This window comes from Mustela nivalis (assembly GCF_964662115.1).
Source record: "Mustela nivalis genome assembly, chromosome: 3".
NCBI lineage: Eukaryota > Metazoa > Chordata > Mammalia > Carnivora > Mustelidae > Mustela > Mustela nivalis.
In genome coordinates, this window is record NC_139022.1 from 60,215,278 (window position 1) to 60,234,416 (window position 19,139).

The window sequence follows — 19,139 nt, forward strand, 5'->3', positions numbered from 1 at the left end:
CTGATCACAGTTGGGAAAAGACATTTTCATTTTCAACCACAAAATTGCTCTTCATTCCTGCAAAACAATGAGGAAAGTGAACCTGGAAGCAAGCCAGGCACTTTGCTGGTTTTCCTTTGGGTGTGAATTTGTTCACATAGCTCTAAGTTCAGAACATAATATTATGTTCTAGAAACACCGGAGTATTGTTAGGGGATGTAGTGTCATACTGAGGAACGTTTATTTCACAAGAGGGATTTTAGTTGCTAATATGCAACCAAATACTATGTGTGTATATTATAAACACACACACACACACACACCATACCATGTACACACACTATGTACATTTATATACATACACACATTTATACACACACACACACCACACACACCACACACACACACACTATGTACATAGTGTGTGTACATGGTGTGTGTGTGGTGTGTGTGTGTGTGTGTGTGTGTGTGTGTATAGATGCTCTGAATTTTGGATGGACTTAAAGAGGTGAAGGGAAAAATACCATTTTAAAAAACCACCAAACTAGAATGCTGAATACTTTCACTTTTTATTTAGAGCAGAATTTCTGTGATACTTGATTTACCTCTAGTGTAGAAAGAAGGACATAAATTATTCCCTGTGAATTTTCACCTTTCTATAACTATTCAGATTAATTTTGGGGCTGGAATGTCTCTGTATTTGCACCAAAGACTACATTTCTGAGCTTAGAGTGTGGCCCAGCCTATTTTGTCAAAAGTAATTGAAAAATGAAACAGTGCCTATATATATTTTTTAATGCCTGTTGTATTTGTTCATGTTTCATTAATGTCCCCAAGAGGTACAGATAACAGTCTCCATAGCATGCTCTCTTTTTTCAGACAGTTGAAGGGTATAGAAAGTGGATTCAGTGCAAAGCAGTGGCTCTTGACACCCTAACTTGAAGTGACTGCACTCCTTTGTAACATCCTAATGCCATTTCATTCCTATTGCTTTGTTCTTCCCAGTGAGGGGCAAAGTATTCCTAAAATGGACAGATTTTTTTTTTTTTATGTATTTTGTGTAGTAGTTCTTACTGTTTCAGTGCATTGAGGTTATTTCTGCAAAGAGCAGGCATTCGAGTGTATTCACAATAATTAAGGGTATCATTTCTGTGCTAAAACACTATATTATATTCTAATCATCATGGAAACCTAGAAATTCTTTTGGCTGCCTGGCTGTCTCCTGCTAAGAAACCTTCAGGGATTTTGAGCCTGTGACCTGCATGTGGTTCTGGAGGAAACAGCTTGAGCCTATGGGTCTGAGACATGAGATGGGGTGAGCTTACCTTTGGACCACCAACTCCAGAACTCAGCGAGTATCTGGAAAGTGCCAAGTAACAATGTGGTCTTCTCAAGCCTTAAGAAATGAGAAATACAGAATCAAATGGCATTTTCATTTTGAAAGACATTGCCACAATACTTGATGGTGAAGTTTCTTGAATAAAGAGTAAATCTTGTTGGGTAGCTCAGTCCGTAAAGCACCTGTCTGTAGCTCAGGTCATGATGCCAGGGTCCTGGGATCAAACTCCATGTCAGGCTCGCTGCTCAGTGGGGAGTCTGCTTCTTCTTTTTCCTCTAGCCCCCTCCCCCCACTCATTCTTTCTTTCAAATAAATAAATAAATAAAATATTTTTTTAAAAAAAGGTAAATCTTGTTCCCATTTTGAAAGCAAGGGGACTGCTGATTGATTTTGATGACTGAGCCCTTCTCCACCTTTAGGCATTTTCATAGGCCAGTCTTCCCTCTAATCTTTCCCCTTTCTCTGACCTGAGTTCCAGAGGTTACAGATGTGGTGTGGGGAGGGGCCTGACCTGGCTACAGGCTGCGCAGAGGAGGGAAAAAAAGAATGTAATTTCTATGACGCTGAAGAAGTATTCTCAACAGAGCTTAACAACCACACCTTTCAGAGGCACAACAACAAAATACGCCGTCATGTGTTTTCTTTTTTTTATTTTTTGTAAATATTATTTTTTAAAATGTATTTATTTGACAGATCACAAGTAGGCAGAGAAGCAAGCAGAGAGAGAGGAGGAAGCAGGCTCCCCGCTGAGCAGATAGTCCCATGTGAGGCTTGATCCCAGGACCCTGAGATCATGAAATGAGCCGAAAGCAGAGGCTTAACCCACCGAGCCCCCAGTCATGTATTTTCTTAAGGTAAGTTCAGTACTTTTATTCTGAGCTGATTCATAAACTTTGCCACTTCACAAAATCCCTTTTGAAACTTCCTTTGTGTGTGCAATGTTACCGGTTTTTTGATGAAATGCCATAAAACCCTGACTTTGTAGTTCCTCAGTGGCATATTTTGACCACACATTCTTTTGGAATATAATCTAAAAAATCCTGCAAAACCTCATTCAGCTGAGTAGTACAATCAAAGCTCGTTAAGGAAGGTAATCAATCAGTTGTCTTTATCCACCAATAAGGATACTTCACTGGCAAGTATAATCCTTTCATCAACCAACTGGAGTGCCTGTCTTCTGCACAGTTGGCTCCGCTATTCTGCAAGGCTTTAAAAATCTCCTTTTTGGTATACATTAGTGGAGGAGAAAAATCAAAGAAGTGTCATTTTTGGAAGTCGTTGGGGCTATAGTATAATCTGTTTTGCTGATCCAGGATAAATTCTTAATGCAAATTGATCCATCACTATCTACTCCAAACATTGACACCAGGCATAATTGAAATGGGATTCCTTTTATACCTGGAGATTAGTAGACGCAAAAAGGGCATCTGAAAATATTCAGGCTCTCACATGGGGAGTTCCATGGGGGAAAACTGGTGTTTTCCAGAGGTGATGGTTTGCAGAGTTCCTAAGAGAAACTCTGCACTGTGGTGTAGATCAGTGTTTCTCAAAATTTTTTTGGTGTGTGTCAGAATGACCTAAGGGTTTATTACAACACAGATTATTGGACCTCAACTCCAGAGTTTCTATTTCAATAGATGAGATATAAAGAATCTCTATTTCTAGCAGTCCCAAGTCTGTTTCCATGCTGGTCTTGGGACCACAGCATGAGAACCACTGGCCTAGAATATATTCTATCCTCACTAGAGATCCCCCTAGCTTCTTGAGAGAGCTGGAAAAATTAAAGGAAAAGAGTAATGGAGTTTAAACAGGATGAAGAGGAACAGAGAAGCTTGGGGTTGACCGTTCAGGCCACACACAGAAATGAGGCAAACTGAAATCTAGAGATCTCTTTGAATGCTACTGGGATTTATCTCTGCTCAGCTCCATAAATGAAAGCAAAATTGACATTTACATGATGGTAAACTGTAAGGCACCCACTGCCAGCATGAGCAGTTCTGACTGCTCACTATTCCTTTTAAATGTTTCAGACACCCTGGGAGCAAGGGCAAAAAACCAAACCAAACAAAACAAAACAAAGAAACAAAACAAAAAAACAAAACAAAACAAAACAAACAAAACAAAAAACAAAAACCTAGACTCATGATCTAAACAATATGAGGAGAAGGATTCCTGATAATACACATCACAGAAAGACATTCCTTTCTTCTAAAGCAGGTTAAAAGACACGGTGTAATGCAGCAGCAATTATTTTCGGGAGGAAAAAAAAAATACATAAAGGGCCTTTTCATGACCATTTCCAGACCTAAATATCCTCACCACTATTTACCGACGCAGTTGAAATGTGGGTTATTTCATTTGGGGACACTTCTTACTTGCCAGGGAAAGATAAGAAACAGTGCATACAACATGTGGGTTTCCAAAAAGGTGTCTTTGTTCAAAACATGTAAACAATTTGTCCCCATCCCTGCAGACCTTCAGAGACCAAGGATGATCATCTTCCTGCCGCAGGTAAGATGCACATAGGAACATTTTGGCTGTATATTCTGGGTACCATAAGGCCAAAATGGAGAACTCTGATTTACAGTCAACAGTTTCGACAAGTGACCCTTGACAGAAAGGGTTTGCTTTTTCAGCGGGCGCTGTTGTTGAAGTTCAGAGAAATAGCTCATCTGTCTCTATTTCGGGCGTCTGGCAAATGGAGAACTGTTTGAGCATTCTCAATCCTGCTAAATGCTTACAGATGACTTCCATATTCTGGAGCATCTGCTGGTTATCTCATTTCTCTCGTTTCGGGTGATTTTCCCTGTTGTGTTTTGAAAAGACTCCCTCCCTCCCTGGCCTTTATTTTGTAAGTGCACTCTTGTTGCTATCGTCATTTGGGGAGAAATCAACAGATGTGTCTGGTGGTTACCCCATGAGAGGGGCCAGACCTGTGAATAATCTGAAAACAGAAATGGTGATTTTTAAAAAAGGAAACAAAAAAATAAATAAGTCCGTTAAAAGCCCAGCTGAATCACAATTGTAAAATATCTTCAGGAAATGATTCATGGGCTGAAAGTAAACAGTCATCAATAATTTGGGGATCCTTTTTGGAAAGTTCTTATAAACAACACAGTACTCAAAGAAATTTTATACACACGCAGTTGCTATGTGTGATGCACATATGTAATATAAATGTTATTCATAACTTACTATTATAGATGAATGTACTCATTCTTACCCTTACTGATGCTTTGCCAGGTATTGTATTTAGCACTATACCTTGTAAATTATGAAAACAGCCAAGTATCTGGGTTCTTCCTGAGGGAATTTTTCTTCATTTCCATAAAAGACAGACACATATAACTCATAATATATTTATTCCAGCTTCTTCATTTGCTTTTTAGAGCACATGAATGGTATTCTGCATATATTAAGGCTTGCCTAACTTTCAGTTAATCAGATATATGGGGCACTTACACATGAATTTGAATATTAATGTATTTATTTAAAAGCAGGATGACTAGTGACATTAAAATTGTGATCTTGAATTGATTAATACCCAATGAAGATTTCTTTGATGCAACTGCCAATTGAACAGCAAGGATGGGTATTTTAATTGCAAACATCTCCTTCAAAAAGAGATAGCACAATGAACATGTGATTAGCTAATAGTCTTGTTTTCTTAATATTTTTGAGGTCTTAAGATACAGAAAAAATGAAAGAACAATATAAAAAACACTCATCATAGCAAACAACATTAAAACATACCACTAGTTATATTTGCCCCATCATTTTTTAAAAAAACAAGACATTACAAATTTAGCCAGTCTTCTCCAACTCCCTGTCATTCCATTAGTTTCCTTCCCTTCCCAAAGACAACTTCTCATATGAAGTGGATATACTTGGTTTCCAATCCATTTCTATTTTACATACATATGCTACATACTTACCCAAGGCAATGTTGTTCACCAACATTGCAAAACAAAACAAAAGACTTAAAAAAACCCAAGCCCTGGGTATATGAAATATCTCATATCTGCTATTTTATTAGACACACATTTTCTATTACTAAAGCCAGGGAGAGCCCAAACATTTAAGAAGCCTTAGTGCTGTGGTCTGAAGGTTTGTGTCCCTCCAAAATTCATATGTTGAAACCCTAACCCACAAGGGGGGGGGGGGACCCTTGGGAAATCATCAGTGTGGGGCCCTCATGAATGGGATCTCTCTTATAGAAGAAACCAGAGAGAAACCTCTCACTCCTTCCACTACAAGAAGAGACAATGAAAAATCTGGGGCCTGAGAAAGGGTCCTCACACTACCATTCTGACACCCTCTACCCTCTGGCCTCCAAAACTGTGAGAAATAAATGTTTGCTATTTATAATCCACCCAGTCTGTGGTATTTTGTTGTAGACACCCCAACAGACTAAGACATAGAGTTTTTCCTATCCTCACAATCTTTAATATAACATACGACAATAATGACCTGAGGAACCCATGTGTCCGCCTGCCTTGTGATTGCCCAGTGGATACAAAGATGAATTTGAGGGGTTGGACTGTTGCTTGGGCACAGAACAGAGGAGAAGGGATGAAAGCCAACCACATATAAGAGTGTAGTCAGGAAAGGGAAACTACCATTTCTTTGTGAAAATGAGGCAAAATGGATTTCAGCAACTGTTGAGAAAATACTTTTTGCCATCTTCAGAAGGGGGGTTGAGATATCTTATTGACATTGCCTCCTGCTCAGGAAGATATTGATTTCTGTCCTTTGTTTCAGAAGATGCCGTCCTTGATGGCTGTCTCTATCTTTGGAGAATAATGAAATTGAAAGCAGTAGGGTGGGACCAAGTGTCCTTGCCATCTTTTGTCTTGTCTTTGTTGTTGCTGCCACGTACTGTCTATAGCTGATATCTAACCTAGTAAAAAAGATCCCTCACTATATAAATAATTTCACTCTGTCTTATTACTGTTATTCCTTGACTGTTTTCAAGGAATTGACACTTCTGCTCAATACAAGAGACTGCTTCGGTCACCGAATGGGACTCCTTATACAGCAGCTTTGAGTTACTTGGAGATTTCTGAGATCATAACTGCTTGGGGAACAGACTTCCAGCCCCCTAGTGTCTCCTTTGGTGGTGATGCTGTGGTACTAGTAAGTATGGGTTACATGAGCAATAAAAAAAAAAAAAAGTGATGTTTATAGCAATAGATGAGGAATAAAACTAAACACCTCATGAAGGCTAGTGACAAACAATGAGATGACCCAACAATAAACATACTTATACAATGATCTCTCTTGAAAAGGAAAAGAAAAAAAAAGCACATCTTTATTATCTCTTCTATGAATAAAACTTATAGTTAAAAGCTTTTGTTTTGACTACTCATGCATGTTAGCTCTAAAGAATACTCCTTAACTTCTACCTACACATGTTTACATACCCCATGTTTTGCCCCAAGAAGCAAGAAAATACCTTGTTAATAAGCTGTTGGTGCACAGCCAATTTGAATTAGAAAAAATGACATTATGGGTGTTTGATGAAAATTCTAGCTGTATACATTTTTTGTATATGCTAAAGATGTATTTAAGTTTATCAATTAGAGAGTGCTAAACAGAATCATGCTTTGAATCCAAGGCCTGAAGCTTCAAAAGGGGTAGTGAAGAGGGGGTGAATGCCTATGTATATTTAAAATCCGCTGATGAAGAAACTCACCTATTCATTCAGATGATTCTTATTTTCCAGCTGTGCTGAATCCAAATGACTAGGCATGCTTTAAAATATTACATAGAGGCATGATGCTACTGAGAAAATATTTTTATAAGGCTGTAAAACTTTGGTCTCAGACTTTTCTGGGTAAGTCGTGATTGGGAATTTCAATATAGTACATTTTAGTCCCAAGGTTTTATTTATGTTAAGCCTCTCTTTGCTTGGCTCAAAAGATCACCTTTTACCTGATTTGTACTCTCCTCATCGCTGTGGACACAGTAAGTCTAATGCAAACATATACCTGGAAGTTGATCTCAAAAAACTCTGAAATAGAGATACCCTTGTGTTTTTATTTTATTTGCTTTTGTTTATTACGAAGGAAAACTGAGTGGGAACTCCAAATTGTATAACTATAGTTCCTGATGGCATATGCTATCAGTGGAGACTATTGTCTTCTGGTACATCAATGACTAGGAAGGTCTGAGGGTGCCATGGAAATCTCCACTCCTCTTGGTGATGCCTGGGATTTCAGTTTGCTCTGAAATTTACCATATTTCATTCAATTTACAAGTAGCTATCCTTAGGAATTTCCCTTGTCTCTCATAGGATTTCTCAGGAGCTACATCAATTTCAACACTATATTTTACATGTCTCTTTCTAATCCTTTAAGCAAACAATTAGGTTTTCTTCAACTTTGGATACTTATTAGAATCAGCAGAGCTTTGGGGGAAAAAAAAAAAAAAAACTTCTGGTTTTCCATTTCAGCCCAACTAAACCAGAATTGGCAGAAGGAGGAGCTGTGCACTATATTTATTTTTTTTTTTAACAATTATTTATTTATTTATTTGACAGAGAGAGAGATCACAAGTAGGCAGAGAGGCAGGCAGAGAGAGAGAGGAGGAAGCAGGCTCCCTGCTGAGCAGAGAGCCCAATGTGGGACTCAATTCCAGGACCCTAAGATCACCACCTGAGCTGAAGGCAGAGGCTTAACCCACTGAGCCACCCAGGTGCCCTGTGCACTATATTTAAATTAAAAAAAAAAATTAGGTGATTCAAAAATATCCTCAGGTTTGAGAACCCTTGATTTAGCATTTAGCCTTCATTATGTTATTTATACATCTTAATTACTGTTCTATTTTATATGTAAGATGAATTTATAATATATTTACATATATGACCCTATCACTATTAGTAAAAAGACCTTAAGGACATTGACTATAGCTTACTTTGTTTTGTATTTGCCCTTGTGTCTGGGTATTAATAAATGTTTGAATGAACAAAGGAATTACAAGGTAGGCCATATCAACCTATTTACAAAAGGATTTATGTCAGGTAATAATAAATGCTGTTTGAATAAATTAATGGAAGTGAAAAAAGGGCAGATCTTCACTTTTAGCAGCCTTTGGCACAGCCTTTATGAGCAGTATTATTAGTAAATACCAGGTAATATTTCCATTGCTTATGAATATACCTATGTCTATATACTATCTTTACCAGTAAAATTCAAGAGTCTCCAAAAAACCAAGTAACTGATTATTTTGTTGAATTGACTGCTTTCTTATAATTTCTCAGAACACTTGTATCAAGGACTATTGGATACATATTACTGACTGCTTGAATTGATTAAAATAAATAAATTTGATTTGCCCATACTTTAAAAGTTCATTTTTAATCCACATTTCTTCTTACCTGCAATACTAGTTCTTCCTTCCCTCAATCTAAATAATCAATGAGGAAATCCCTGCATTATCCTGATATGGGTAAAAACTTAAGATTTTATTTATTTATTTGATAGAGAGAGAGATCGCAAGTAGGTAGAGAGGCAGGCAGAGAGAGATGAAGGGAAGCAGGCTCCCTGCTGAGCAGAGAGCCCGATGCGGGACTTGATCCCAGGACCCTGAGCCGAAAACAGAGGCTTAACCCACTGAGCCACCCAGGTGTCCTAAAAACCCTTTTCTGTATGATTAAGGGCCTTTCAAGACATCTATAAGTAATGTGGACACAGTTATTTAGCACATTTCTTGCTCAATAATTCAAACATTAATAGTTCTAATTCTCTACTAAATATTATTTTAACTATTTCATGTAGGTAGTAAGATCCTTGGAGGGAAGTTGGGTTTGCTTCACTCTGATATCCCTGGGATTCAGATGACTCTGAAGTGAAAAATGAATGTTACATCTGAACTCACAGAGCTTCACTCTTGGAAGAACCTGAAAAACCTTAAAACACGATCTTGTTAATCTTCATAATATCCCTTCTAGAAAGTCACATGAAATTTTATTAAACGCAGGAGCAGTGCAGAAAATGCCAACCTGCCTTACTGGAGGGAAGTTTTTAAAAATCTGAAAATTCTTTTAAGGTTTTTTTGTTGTTGTTACTTATAAATTTCAGACTTTAGGCATTTTAGTGCTGCATTTAGTGCCTGGTAGGTTTGAAGTGATCCAGATGGTGTTTCCAATCCAAAGGACGATTGTTTTCCTTTTAACAGAGACTTGGCTGGCACATGAAATTTTAAGAATTTTCTTCAAATTATTGTATATAGATGGTTTGAGTCTAGGTGTAATGTGATAAATTTGGGGGATTTTGACTAATTTCAGGTGCTTTAAAAACGAGTGGCTTTCCAATGTGTGAAAACCAGTATAAGTTGTGATGACAATGGGAACAATCACAATGGATAATTTTTCTGCACCCCAAACCAATTTCTAAGTTCAATAATTTCATTTTTCCCTTTGCCTTTTATTTTATCATACTATAATCCACCATTAACACTACTACTTAGAAGCTCTTTTCAAAATGCTTGAATGGTTTCAAGGTGGCCTTGCAGGCTAGACTGTCATTGAAAAGATCCTCCCCATGATCTGGCTTCAGGGACTTATCCTGCGGCTCACAAACGTACACCCAAATGCATCATTTACCTCAGAAAGAGTGACTGTTATCTGAACACATCATCAATGCGAATTCTTCTATGCATTTGCATAAACTCTTCTCTCTTATGTTCTGTCTTTTCTTCATGGTCCTACTCAGCTTTCTTCTAGATTCTACTCAGCTTTCAAGATTCAGATCAAAAACTACCTAAACTATAATAAATTGATATACTGTAGTTGTAGGTTTAATATTTTCTCACTCTAATAGATGCCAGCATCTTAAGGAAAGAAACAACATACTATTCATTTTTGAATCTCAGTATCTAATATAGTAACTGATATATAGTGGAGATGCTAAAAAATGGGTCTATTGAATGAACGGTTGTCTTTTTTCCTTACGATATATATACTAGAGAAAGTTCTAAGAAATTATAATTAATATTAGCCATGTAATTTTATATTAACAGAATAACTGTGAGAAAATATTTAGACTTAGTCATTCTCTTCATGAGAATAAAATTTTCATGCTTGTAAAATGATAAAAGTTGATGTTAACCAGGCAGTATAGAAGTGTTGAGCCTTGGGGTGCCTGGGTGGCTCCGTGGGTTAAAGCCTCTGCTTTCAGCTCAGGTCATGATCCCAGTGTCCTGGGATCGAGCCCTGCTTGGGGCTCTCTGCTTGGCGGGAAGCCAGCTTCCTTCCCCTCCTCCCTCTCTGCTTGCTTGTGATCTCTGTCTGTCAAATAAATAAATAAAAATCTATTTTAAAAAAAGTGTTGAGCCTTAACCACATTATAGACCTTTCCCATTGAATTCAGTTGATATTCATAACATAAACCACATTTTAGACTCCTTATAATTAAAACATAATTCCTCAGGCCTCAATTACTCATACATTTCTATGTAGATTTTATTAAAATCTTGGTCTTTTTTTTAACATATGTTTCTTCAGCCCATCAGTGTTTGAAGGTAGGAGGACTACTCTTCAAGTAGAGATCTTCTGTAATACTCTTAAAAGAATATCACCTTCCTCTCCATTTAGTGTAATATCAAATCAGGTTCTTCTGCCCTTAATTGACATCATGAAACATCTTATGAGACATTTAAAGGTAAGAAATAATGTTTATAGAGTAATGCTTGAAAGATCTGAAGCTGTCTAATCTTCATCTAGTTGCTATCTGGGAATTAAGCCATGCCCCAGGGATGGGATATACACTGTTTTGGCCCCTTGTGGATTTGTTATTTGTCCTTTGGCGTGATAACTTCAGTTTGCAATAAGAAGCATCATAGGAACTGTTGTGTAGAACTTGCTGTTGTCTTCATAGTCAAGGGAACTTTTGAGAACATCATGCATTTTATGAAAGGATTTCAAATGTGGCAGCTGATGAGAACCAGTTGGTAAGCTTGCCAAAATACAAATTCGTGTTTCTCTCTTCAGTCCTACTGAATCAGAATCTCTGGGAATAGTCTTTGAGAGGAATATATTTTTTAAAATATTTTGTTTTGAAATAATTTTAGGTGCCCATACAAGTTTCAAAAATTGTATAGAGAGTATCTGTGTTTTAGTTTTTCAGCTTCACCCAATGATAGCAACTTACTCACCTCTAACATCTAAATAATGAGTAAAACCAGGAAACTAACAATGGTATAATACTATTAACTACAGACCTTAACTGGCATTTCAGCAGCTTTGACATGCATTGCTTATGTATTATTTTATGAAATTTTGTCACTTTTTATAGATTTGTGTAACTACCATCACATCAAAATACAGAACTGTTCCATCAACACCCCCCCCTCCGCCACCAAACTCTCTCATGTTAATCCTTATAACCGCACTCTAGCCCCAGTCTTAATCCTTGGTGACCTCTAATCTGTTCTTTATTTCTATAATTTTGTCATTTCAAGAAAATACAAAAATTCAGTAAAGTCAGAGGATATAAGATCAATATACAGAAATCTGTTTTATTTTTATAAACCAGTAAAGAAACTGCAGAGAGAGAAAATAATCCCATTTACAACTGCACCCAAAATAATAAGATACCTAAAAATAAATTTAACCAAAGACGTGAAAGACCTCTGTACTCTGTAAGCTATAAAATACTGATGAAAGAAATTGAAGACAACACAAAGAAATGGAAAGACATTACATGCTCATGGAATGGAAGAACAAATATTATAAAGTGTCTTACTACCCAAAGCAATCTACACATTTAATGCATTCCCTATCAAAATACTAATAGCATTTTTTACAGAAGTAGAAGAAATAATCCTTAAAGTTGTATTGAACCACAAAAGACGCCAAATAGCCAAAACAATCTTGAAAAAGAAAAGCAAAGGCAATTCTAGACTTCAAGTTATATTACAAGGCTGTAGTAGTCAAAACAGTATGGTACTATCAGAAAGATAGACATAGATCAATGGAACAGAATAGAAAATCCAGAAATAAACTCACAATTATATATATGGTCAGTTAATTTTTGACAAAGTAGGAAAGAATATCCAGTGGGAAAGAGATAGTCTCTTCAACAAATGGTGTTAGCAGAATTAGACAGCCACATGCAAAAGAATGAAATTGGACCACTTTTTTATACTATACACAAAAATTAATTTAAAATGGATTAAAGATCCAAATGTGAGACCTGAAACCATAAGACTCCGAGAAGAGAGCACAGGCAACAATTTCTCTCACATTGACTATAGCAACATTTTTCTAGACATATCTCCTCAAGCAAGGGAAATAAAACCAAAAATAAACTACTGGGACAGCACCATAATAAAAAACTCATACAAAGGGATAAAATCTTGACATTTACAACAAGAAGAATGGAGATAGAGAGTATAATGCTAACCAAAATAAGTCAGTCAGATAAAGACAAATTACATGTGATTTCATTCATATGTAGAATTTAAGAAATAAAACAAGCAAAGTGAAAAAAGAAGGAGAGAGAAATCAAGAAACAGACTAAATTATGGAGAACAAACATGGTTACCAGAGAACAGGAGGATGGGGTGATGGTTTAAACAGGTGATGGGGATAAAAAGTACATTTGTTGTGAGGAGCACTGGGTGATGTATGGAACTGTATCACTATTTTGTATACCTGAAACTAATATAACACTGTGTTAACTAACTAGAATTAAAAACTTAAAAAAAAGTATAAAACAACATGGATTATTCTTCTTCCAAATTTTAATTTTATTTTTAAAGATTTTATTTATTTATTTGAGAAAAAAGAGAGAGAGAGAGAACAGGAATGGGGGTGCGAGGTAGGGGGGTGGAGACAAAGAGGGAGAAGCAGATTTCCCACTGAGCAGAGAGCCTACTTTGGGCTTAATCCAAGGAAGCTGAGGTCATGACCCAAGCAGAAGGCAAATGCTTAACAACTGAGTCACCCAGACACCCCTTCTTCCAATATTTTATGAATGTAACATCCATCAAGGTTAACTTGAAAAGTGCAAAAAAAAAAGTTTTATAAATGGAATCATACATAATAAAATCTTCTGGGATTGGCTTTTTCCCCCAGCATAATGCCCATGAGATCCATCCCAGTTGTCTCTATCAATACTTTGCTCTTTAACATCCTGTTGTATGGATAACATACAACATCCTGTTGTATGGATATACCACAATTTATCTATTTACTTGTTAAAGTACATTGGGTTATTTTTTTGTTTGGGACTATTACAAATAAAACATCTACGAATATTTTTGTATAGTTTTTTTTTTTTTCTGTGAACATAAATTTTTGATTTCTCCAAAGTAAACACAGTTCATATTTCATTTTAGTCAAGTGATCACATTTTCCTTTTTGAACAATGAACTTTTTTGTTCACGAGTTTTTTTGTCACGAGTTTAACATTGCCTCCTACCTCCAGCCCTCTTACAGAGCTCTCTTTCCTTCTATCTATATCCAAAGTTGTTGCTTTCAACATTTTCGCACTGCTATTAACCAGGAGCTTCTTTCCCTTCTGTCTGTGTGTTGCATATTATTTTTTGGAATTGCGTCTCTTTTGTTTTGGTTTCTACCCTTTTTACTGTGTACTTCGTAAGAAGGCATTTTTAATCATGAAGAGTGAGACTATTTTACGTATCAGAAAATATCCTCATTCTACACTTTCACTTGATTGACTTTTGGGTTAAATTCTAACTTGAAAATAATTTCCTTCCTGTTTTCAAATACATTATTCCATTATTTTTTTAACCTCAAGCTTTGTAGTTCAAATTTAGTGCCATTCTGATTCCTAAATCCTTTGTATTCCTAAAACCACTGTGGGTGTATGCTCTTAAATTCTTTTCCCAATTTTGGTGTCAAAATTTCACAGTGATATCTTTTAATTAGGGGCTTTAATTCATTTGATTCATTGTGGTAACACTTAGTTAGCCCTTTCAATTGAGAGTCTAATGTCTTTATATTTTAGAAAATTTTCTTATGTGCGCCTATATTATTTTAGGGAAAAAAAATCTTCCCCTCTTTTTTTTTTTTTTTTTTGTCCATTTGTTTTCTTTTTCAAGAACTCCCATTGTTTGATATTGAACCTCCTAAAATTGTCCTCTTATTTACTTATTCTTTCTTTCCATATTTCCACCTAATGGAGTTCTTGCCTGACTTTCTCGAAAATGTTCTTGATTTTTAGAAATCAATTTTTAAATTTTAGATACACAAGTTTTGAAAAGCTCTTTCTTGTTCTCTAAATTTTACTAATCTTTAATAAATGTTCTTTTTTAATATCCCATATTATCTCGGGATATTAATTGTAAAATTCTGCAATTTTCTTTTGTTTCTTCCGTTGTCATGGTCTCTTGTTGATTTCCCTTTTCTTTTTTGTGTCTTTTCTTATTCTGTCTTATATGTGGAGGTTTTGGTCATATCTCTGGTAATTTCATATCTCCTTATTCATACCTAAATGTGAGGAAACATATAGTAAACTTTGAATGTGTGGATGGTGCTTATCAAAAGTAGGCATCTCTATAATGAAAATTGGCTTTTCTTTACTGAGCTATCCACAAATAAATATATCTATGGTTTTCATTTTTGTTTTTCATCTGGAACTGCTCGGTTTTTCTAGTGAGTAATGCCACTGGTCTCTTGCATCAGGGTTATGTCTAGCTGTGAGGGCTTACTTCTGGTGCACAGGTAGGAAGGTGAGAGTCCCACTGCTTGGTAACACCTTACTTGATCATCCCTCCTCTTCTGCTTTAAATCTCACCCCCCTCACCTTTGCTGCAACTCTACACTTTGAGGGGGACGATAGAGGTGCTGAGCATAATTAGTCCACTGGGGTGGAGGAAAAAAATAGAAAAGTCCAAACATCTTCTTATTCAGGTTTTTAATGAGAGTTTTCACACCTTCTAATCCATTTTCAGTGTAGTTGATACTTCCAAGTCCTGAGCATTCTGTGGTTAAAACTAGCTTATTCTCAATGGTATTTCTCTAGCTTTCTCAATTTTCTGTCAGTTTCCTGACCATTCCCTGGCCTCCAAAAATTTGTTGCCATTTCTTGTCTAGTATGTCTTATATTGTTTTACCCACTTTCTTTTTAAAATTTATTTACTGTTACTTTAAAATTGTTGGCAGGGGGGTGGTCAAGATTAATGTCTGTAGTCAATCTGCCATGTTACATTTGATGTATACCTATGTCACTGCCATTGTGATGCTTTACACTATGGCAATTATATCTACTCTTGGTTCGATTTGGAAGATGGTTAAAGGAACATCTTCCATCTGTCTGCACATGCTTTGTTTGCATAATCCCAAATGTTCCTCAAAACAATTAGCTAGCAAATAAGATAAAACCAGGCCCCTAACTTTTACAGTTTGCTGTGTTTTCTTATCATTGGTTCATATTTCTATCCTTATTTACACATTCTCATTTTTTTCTTCTTATTTATTTTCTCAATATTATATAATGTTTCTGTTAAAAATATCTCATATCAGGGTGCCCAGGTAGCTGAGTTAAACCTCTGCCTTTGGCTCAGGTCACGATCTTAGGGTCCTGGGATAGAGCCCTGTGGTAGGGCAGGAGTGTCTCTGCTCAGTGGGGAGTCTGCTTCTCTCTCTCTCTCTCTGTACTTGCTCTTCTTCAAATAAATAAATTAAAAATAATGATATTTTTTTAAAAATCTCACATCAAATTTAGGAAAAGATAAATGGAGACACAATGGAACATAAAGAAATGAAAACAGCTAGATAAATCTTTGGTAGTGGTTTAAAGTGGCTTGAATTAAGACAAAGACTAATGTACTTTTAACTTGCATCTTGAGTCAGTTAATGAAAATTTTCTTTTCTCCTCCTCCTCCTTCTTTTAACAATTGACATCCTTAATTCTTATGAAGCATAGTGGGGTTTACCGTTGTGGTTAGACTGAGAAGAGGGGTGAAAAACATATGGGTTTTACTCCTCTGTACTTATACTGAGATCTTGAAGATGTTCTTTTATTCAAAGTAGTCTGAATCTCTTAGGTGGAAAATGGGAGCTCAATATACACTGACTGTAGTTTAGCTATTTGTCAAAATTTATAGACTATCATAACTTATTCTAGTCATCTATGAATGAATAACTACAGTGTTAGGTCAGAAGTTATTCTCTTATCTTCAAAAGATTTTGTTAGTATTGTTTTTTGTAGTGACAGTGAATATCCACAAATCATCCCATGTTTAATTCCCACAAAATGTTCCTTTACATTGGAAATATAATTTGGCTTCTACCATTCTTCTGCTTCAAAGCTCTTCAATGAATTGTTGGTTACCTAGAATAAAATCTAAACTCTATATAAAAGCCTCAAACCTATCTTAAAAATATAAGTTCTATATAAAAGTCCTTTTTCTACTTCATCAGCCTCCTTTTTTTTTTTTTTTTTTTTTTTTTTTTTTGTTATATATGCTCCATCATGCTAGCATTCCCTCTTGTCCTCAAATTCTCCAAGTTTGTTTTAAAAAAATCTCACAGGCTGCCTGGGAGAGAGAGAGAGTCTTCAGTGGGTGCTCAGTCGGGTATCCGACTTTGACTCAGGTCATGATCTCGGGGTGCTGGGATTGAGCTCTGCATTGGGCTCCATGCTCAGCAGGGAGTCTGCTTCTCCTTTCGCCCCTCCCGCCTGCTTGTGTGCTCACTCTTTCTCTCTCTCTCAAATAAATAAATAAAATCTTCTAAAAACATTTAAAAATTAAAAATTAAAAAATAAAATAAAATTGCCTCACTGCCCACTCTCACTATCCATTTCACCTTCCAGTCTTAATTCTTTGCATAGCAGTTATTATCTGATATTTTTATGTTTGTTTCCTCTTTCATTCCTTCCTTTTTTTCTTATGGTTGGTCTTACTAATAACTAAAAAACAAGCTTTTTGCCAATCTTTTTTACTTTAGGATTCTCCAGTGTTTGCAAAGCACCTGGTATTTATTAGGACCTAATAAATATAAACAACACATTAAAGAAATAAGGAAAACTTAAAGCAGAATAATTAGTAAATCTAGCTATAATTACTGGAGGAAAGGGCTTAAAGTAGAACCAATGAAACATTACTAGTATTAACACATTTTATGTCTTCAGGATGATAGGTAAGAGGGACCTAGGGTTTTTAAAACATAGAGTAAAATAACAGATTTTGTTCCTTTTATAGTATGCTGAACATATACCATTCTGACAACTTGCAAAGTGTTAAGATTCTAATTTCATAAGTAGGTAAAGTACAATAGATTTTGGGTGACTGAAACTCCTTTCTTGCCCTCACATGTGGTTGGCACTTGCTTCTTGATACAAAATCATACAAAATAATTGAGCCATTGTATATTGAAAACTTAGGAAGATTTTCTAGAACTATTTTCACAGTCTGGCAACATTGCACACATTTTTCACCAATTATTGTGGAGGAACCAAGGAAAGACTTATTTCACTAATACATCATTGGAGAAAACAAGAAATTTTATTTTGGGGTTAAAAAAAAAGGAGTAAAAGAAATGCTATTTTGGGTCAGAGATAATTTTCACAAGAATGATTTGGATGTCATCTAGAAATTGTAGTCATCATTTGGGAAAATATTTCTAGAGAACACTGGTGAGCAATATTTTGGCAAGTTAAGTTAATCCCAAAGAATTTGCTTAAGAAATGTAGAAGTGTGTATTACATTAGTTATTAAGAACTCTACTTATTTACTTAATAGAGTTCGGCTATTCTTTACAGAATGTTATTTAGGAGAACATTATTATTTAAAAGTGGGTAAGAATAAGGAGTCATTCAGTTTCTGTGTTCCACTGCCTCTTCATTCAATCATTCCAACACACACTTCTGTATGAGGATTCTAGCTCAGTAATCCAAAACAGAACTTTAAAAAATGGCTTATTTTAAAATAATTCTATCAAGAAAGTAAGCTGACTGCTGGAACAAAAAAGGTAGGCTAATTATTGAAATAAGAAACTCTAAAATGTCTGAATCTTAATTTAGTTGAGATTTGCTTCTTGCCAACATCCCGTAGTCTAATGCAATTTGGCCTTTCTCCTTTCTAATGCAATTTGGCCCAGCTTCTCCCTCCATCTTGTGGTGCTTCTTCAACACATAATCTTCAAGTTTGCCTCAGAATTTGAAGGAGAGTGGAGAACTGCTTAGAAATTTAAGGGCTCAGGTGTAGAAGAAATATACATTTTATCACCAGAACTGATTCGCATAGCCTACTAACTTCAATGAGGCAGGATTATGTAGTGCCAGGGAGAAAGAAATAAAGGAAAAGGGTTTGACAAGAAAATACAGAATCTCTGCTCACTCTTTAATCAAGTCAAAGTATTAATATGTACCCTAAGGCAGTCGTGGAAGTAGGCTATCCAGATCTCCTCCAAAAGAACCTGATGGAGGGAGCATAACTGATTGACAATCCCAGCTGTTACATCTTTGAGTCAACCATGATAGGTTGTGCTTTCCCCCAACTGTTACGAATCAATGACTGAGCCTGTTGGGGACATAAGAACCAGACTATTTACACTCAATGTCAGTTTCTTTCAAGAACAATTTTGTGCTTTAAGTCTGTCCTTGGCCTGGCCAGGATTTTCTTGGAACTATACTGCATTCAAAGGTTGGTCCTAACCAATCTTCTCTTTTTTCTCTTTTCATAACTGTCAAACCTATATACTGATCTAAAGCCTCTTCATATCTACCTCCACTTTCACTTTTATCTTTCAGAGATAACAATGAACCTCTTGAATGTCTAATCCTATATTGATGCTTGCTTATGGAAAGACCTGAACTGATGCAAATAGTACTTTTCCAAGAATTTAGGT